The following is a 6,217-nucleotide window of genomic DNA, read 5'->3' on the forward strand; positions in this document are numbered from 1 at the left end:
TGGTATGTCCTTCCTAGTTATATAATTTGTAAATTGCAATTGAAAGTTTCCTAAATTTGATGAGGTATGCTATGTAAGAAAATTTCATTCAATGGGAAGATTTGTGTTTTCTTCTGTGTTGTCGTTTTGGGGGATCAAAATTTTCTGCCAAGTTGTTGGTTAAAGGAGAGATAGCAGACATCATTGCAACCATTCACATTAAGAACATTCTTTATTTTCCACCATTTTATCTCAGATATAGGCCATGACTAATATGAATTGCTTTAATAACAGAGGGGAATTTTGACTTTCACTTGCTTGAATATCAGCACATGGGACCCGAGGGTAGTTTTGCCATGCAATCTGGACTGGGTTTTGCCTTCATAATTATCCAGGGCATTCCCTTCCCTCACCTCTTTCTTGTGCTGGACCATGTTTATTGCTGCTCATGTATTCTCTTTCACGGTCAACTTCGTTTTGGCAGAGCATCTCGCCAATGCTTCCTGGGAGCAGGAGATGAGAGATAAGACAACTTATGTCTTAAAATGTCTTTATTCCAATCTTCCTGTATTTGCTTGTTGTTTTGGATGAGTATAGGAATCTGGATTGGAAATAATTTTTCTTCAGTATTTTTAAAGAGTTGGTGTGTGTGTGGTGATATCCTGGTGGTGGTGGTAGAGGGTAGAAAGCATTATCATTCCTAATTCTTTATTCAACCTGCTTTTTGTTTGCTTTCATTGCTGCTGTTGTTTTATTTTTTACTCTAGAAGCTATTTAAGTTTTTCTCTTTGTCTGCAGTTTTGTACGTTACAGTAATGTGCTTTACTGTGGGTCTGCTTGCTTACATTGTGTTGGACACTAAGTAGACCCTTTCATTTAGAAACTCATGTCTCTGAATCTGTTTTGTTTTTTGTTTTTTTTTTTTAAGATTTTATTCACTTATTTGAGAGAGAGAGAGAGAGAAACAGAGAGGGAACTCAAGTAGGGGGAGTATGAGAAGGAGAAGCAGGCTTCCCACTGAGCAGGAAGCCCCAGGCAGAGTTTGATACCAGGACCCCGGGATCATGACCTGAGCCAAAGGCAGACACTGAACAACTGAGCCACCCAGGTGCCTCATAAAAGATTGTGTTAATGATTTTCTTCCTCCCATCACTCCATTTTTCTACATTCCTTTGCTCTCTTTGCAACCCTATTATTCAGGTGCTGAGCCTCTTAGAATGGCCTTCCCATTTTCTTATCTTTCTCTCCTATGTTTCACCTTTATTGTTATTTTGCTCTATATGGTGGGTTAATTTTCTTAATTTTATGATCTTCGTTTATTTTTAAATCTTATGATTTATTTTATTTTGTTTATACGTTTCATTTCAAAATATATTACCTATGATGCTTAACATTTTAAGAGCTTGTTTTTGTTCTCTAAATATTTTTTTTCTTGGGGGATGTACATTTTGCTTCATGGGTATAATTTATTGTCTTATCTCTCTGCTGACATCACTGATGATTTCTTTTTAGCATGCTGTCTTTTAAAAATGTGTCTGCCTAGTTTCTACTCATTCCAAATTTCTTTTACTCCTTTGGTCTCTACCTCATAAAGGAGAAGATTTTCTCAGATGGCAGTTCTGGGATCTTTGGTTGTGATCAAGAAAGGAGGAATAAAAAGTGATTGGAAGTAGTAGACATACGAATGAGAGTGCCAGTTCAAACTCTATTGCAGGGTGCACTAGGAGAGCTAATGATGGTTTATGTGTCATCAAATTCTGTATTTTCATTAAGTACTCAGGTGTTTATGCTTGGAATCTTCCTTTCCAGCTAATTTCTCTTTTACCTTCTCCAGAAGGAAACTTGAGATTTCTTGGAGTGCCTGGGTGGCTCCTTTGGTTAAGTGTCTGCCTTCAGCTCAGGTCATGATCTCAGAGTCCCGGGATCAAGCCCCACAGTGGGCTCTGCTCAGCAGAGAGTCTCCTCCCTTTCCCTCTGGCCCTTTACCCTGCTTGTGCTCTCTCTCTTTCTCAAATGAATAAATAAAAAATCTTAAAAAACAAAACAAAACAAATTTGGGATTTCTTCAGGGATACAGCAAGAGTAGCCACCTAAAGTGATGGGCTAGGAGAAAGTATTTTAGGCTTTAGGGAATTAACTACCTCTTAACAAGCTTTCTTCCATCTCTCACCTTATTTTAACACCACACACAGCCTTCACTCCAATTCTGCCACATCTCACAGGCTTTGGGAGATTTTCCAGTTTAAATTGGATTATCCCTCAGATAAATTGTCTGACTCTCCACCAATTTTTATTTCTTTATAGATAGCTTATAATTTTATTTCTTCCAGGTGCTTGAGAATTTTTCTCTTAATCTTCAAAATTAAAACTTTTCTCTGTATTTTAGAAAGACTTTTCAGTTTTGTCTTCTATGTCATTAATTCAGTTTTTTTTACAAAAAAAAAATTGGTCTACAATACACATTTTATTTGAATATTGCATTTTTGGCTTTTTTTTTTTTTTCCAGCTTTAGAGAGATACAGTTGACACACAACATTCTATAAGTTTAAGGTTTACAATATGTTGATTTGATACACTTATATATTTCAAAATTGTTACTATCATAGCATTAACTAACACCTGCATCACTTCGCATAATTACTGTTTTGTTTTTATCCTGAGAACATTTAAGATTTACTCTTAGCAACTTTCAAGTATATAACACAGTATTATTAGTGATAATCACTATGCTGAGATTAGGTCCCCAGAACTTAGTCCTCTTAAAGCTGGAAGTTTGTATTCTCTGACCAACATCTCCCTTCTCCCCATTCACTCCCCAGAACCCCCGATAAGCACCATTCTAGTCTATGTTTTATGAGTTTGGCTTTATTAGATTCCACATGTATGTGATCTTATACAGTAGTTGTCTTTCTCTGACTTATTTCACTTAGCGTTGTAGCTTCAGGTTTTGTCCGTGTTGTCACAAATAGCAGGATTTCCTTCTTTTTTCAGGCTGAAAAATATCTAATTATGTACCTATATATATAAACATTTGTAAATATATTATCTATTCATCCATTAATGGACACTTAGCTTGTTTCCACAGTTTTGCTGTAGTGAATAATGCTGCAAAGAACAGGGGAATGCAGAAATCTCATTGGGATCCTGTTTTCATTTACATTGGGTAAGTACTCAGAAATGGGACTCTTGGATTGTCTGATAGTTTTATTTTCAATCTTTTGAGGAACCATCATATTGTTTTCCATAACAGCTATAATATTTACCTTCCCATCAACAGTGCATAAGAGTTCCCCTTTCTCCACATCCTTGACAGCTTACTATCTCCTGTCGTTTTTATGATAGCCATCCTAACATATGTGAAGTGATAGTTCACTATGGTTTTGATTTGCATTTTCCCAATGATTAGTGATGTTGAACACAATTTTATGTACCTGTTGTATGTCTTCTATAGAAAAACATCTATTCAAATCTTCTGCTTATTTTTAAAATCAACTTGGTTTTGGGGGCATTGAGTTATATGAATTCTTTATATATTGTAGATATTAACTTTTTATCAGATATGTGATTTCTACCCATTTTCTCTCATTCCATAGGCCACCTGTTCATTTTGTTGATGATTTCCTTTGCTGTTTAGGAGCTTTTAACTTTGATGTTGTTCCACTTATTTATTTTTGCTTTTGTCATCTTCACTTTTGGTGTCATATCTAAAAATCACTGCCAAAACTGATCTCATGGGACTTACCCCTTATGTTTTCTTTTAGAAGTTTTATGATTTTAGGTCTTAAATTCAAGTTTTAAATCCATTTTGAATTGATTTTTGTGTATGGTGTAAGATCGAGGTTCTATTTCATTCTTCTGCATGTGGCTGTTCAGTTTTCCCACCACCATTTATTGAAGAGACTCTCCTTTCTCCTTTTTGAATATTGCATTTTTTGTTTCTTTGTGAGCTCTTCTCGTCTCAATCACTCTCATTTAATCTCTATTAATTTCTTTTTAATCTCTTTTTGATAGTATTGTCATTTCTATCTCAGGGGGGCATATTATTATTATTATTGTTCACTCTACTTCTATCAAGCTTACCATGGGTAGAAATTCCTCTTATAATCTGGCAAATATTTGATTGGTAGTCCTAGGCTTTGATTAATTTATTTAATTTCATAGTATACAAAGGTAATTTAGTAAAAACTTGGGAGATGCTTTACCAGGACTTGGCAAATAAATTGTATATTAGGGTTTTTGCACATATAAGTTAGTAAAATCTAGTGCTTTTTCCTTGATTCATTACCATTTCATGCCCCTAATGAAAACATATCTCTCATGGCAGTAAGTAGGTCCAGGATATGTACCAGCATAGCATTAAAATAAACCTCAATTAGGAGACTTGTCAACTTTCCAGAAGTAACTAAAAACATACACCATAGTCTCAGATGTTCTCAACTCCTTTGTACCAGTGCTATAGAACCACTGAATTATTGAAAAGTAGACTTTGAGGCACACCATTGTTTTATTGAAATGTGAACTGAGGTTAAAAGGAGTTCAATGGAAGGATAAAAGGAAGATATTTTAGCTACTTTGATAGGGAAGAGACTAGAAGTTAGGGTTTTTCACTGTCTATCTAATACTTATTTCATTATGAGTCCTATTCTTGTAGAGCGAGAAGCAGAGGAGGGAAAGCCTTGCTTGTGGTTTCTTTGTAATAAGGCAGAGACTTAATCATTAACTAACTCAGCAGGAGATTCTCTTTTCAAGCAGAGGACTAGAGCATGACAGAGTCTGGGCTTGACGCACCTTTACTGAAGTATTAAAACCTAAGGGCTTATCAAAAAAAAACCTCCGAAATCTTGCCATTTGCAATGATGTGGATGGAACTAGAGGGTATTATGCTAAGTGAAATAAGTCAATCAGAGAAAAAAATTATATGATCTCTCTGATATGAGGAATCTGAGAGAGGGGGTCGAGGGGAGTCTTGGGGTTTAGGGAAGGAAAAAATGAAATAAGATGAAATCAGGAGGGGAAGAAACCATAAGAGACTCAATCCCATGAAATAAACTGAGGGTTGCTGGAAGGTGGGACTGGAGGAATAGTGTGGCTGGGTTATGGACATATGGGTGGGTTTGTGCTAGGGTGAGTGCTGTGAAATGTATAAACCTGATGATTCACAGACCTGTACCCCCGAGGCAAATAATACATTACATGCTAATAAAGAAAAAAATAAAACAAAACAAAACACCTAAGGGCTTTAGAAGCACCAGGGCTTTAGGAGCAGTCAGTTGAGCGTCCAACTCTTGATTTTGGTTCAGGTCATGAACTCTGGGTCATGATATCCAGCCCTGCCTTGGGCTCCCAGCTCAGCAGGGAGTCTGCTTGAGGTTCTTTCCTTCTTCCTCTGCCTGTCCTCCTGATCTTTCTAAAATAAAAATTAAAACAAAACAAAACAAAAACCCCTAAGGGTTTTGAAATGTTTTTCAGTGGAGATCAGTCTAAGACAATTCAGGAAATGTATGGTACAGTTCTAGGAGAAAAAAGTTATGTGGCTCAGCTTATGATTCTCCATGCAGAGACAAATGTTAATCATCCTGTGCTGGCTTCAGCAGCACATTTATTAAAGTCGGAACTCTACGGAGTTTAGCATGGCCCCTGTGCAAGGACAGACAAATTCATGAAGGGTTTCATTATTTTAAAAAAGAAAGAGAAGAAAAATTATCTTGTATCTTTCCTCTTTCCCTTTTCCCAGTTAATCTGCTGTCCAACTGACATATTCAGAACACTGTAAATAAAATCCCACTTGGCTCAAAATAACATGAGTCTTCCTATCTGACCCCAGTTCCTAAATTCTCAGTGAAGCTACAGTGTATTGTTTGTGAAAGGAAGCCAGTTATAATTTATCCTGATTTCCCTTTGAATAAACTTCAAAATCACCAAAGCAAACCTGATGATAATTTTGCAATAGATCAATCTTAGAGATTTGCTGAGTCTAAAAATCAAATGCAGTCGGCTTGATTTGTGCCCTGGTTTGTTTTGGTCATCATGCCCATCTGCCCATCACTTCCATGGTTTGGGAATAAGAATTGATTTCTCTTTCAGGAGCACTGGGAGGAAGTTATGATAGTGTATAATGTAGGGGAAGGAGATAAAATAAGTAATTAAGAACGATAATAAATAAGTAAAGAAGAACTGAAAGGTAAGAATTTTAGCATTTCTGTTGCTGTTATTTGTTTGTTTACTTGAACCTTGAGGC

At 36.2% G+C, this 6,217-nt stretch overlaps 1 pseudogene; it reads left to right on the top strand.

Annotated features, from left to right (window-relative positions):
• Positions 1-5,557: 5,557 nt before the first annotated feature.
• On the top strand, positions 5,558-5,658 carry LOC132009472 (U6 spliceosomal RNA; annotated as a pseudogene).
• The last annotated feature ends 559 nt before the right edge of the window (positions 5,659-6,217 follow it).

This window comes from Mustela nigripes, chromosome 1 (genome assembly GCF_022355385.1).
Source record: "Mustela nigripes isolate SB6536 chromosome 1, MUSNIG.SB6536, whole genome shotgun sequence".
Classification (NCBI taxonomy): domain Eukaryota; kingdom Metazoa; phylum Chordata; class Mammalia; order Carnivora; family Mustelidae; genus Mustela; species Mustela nigripes.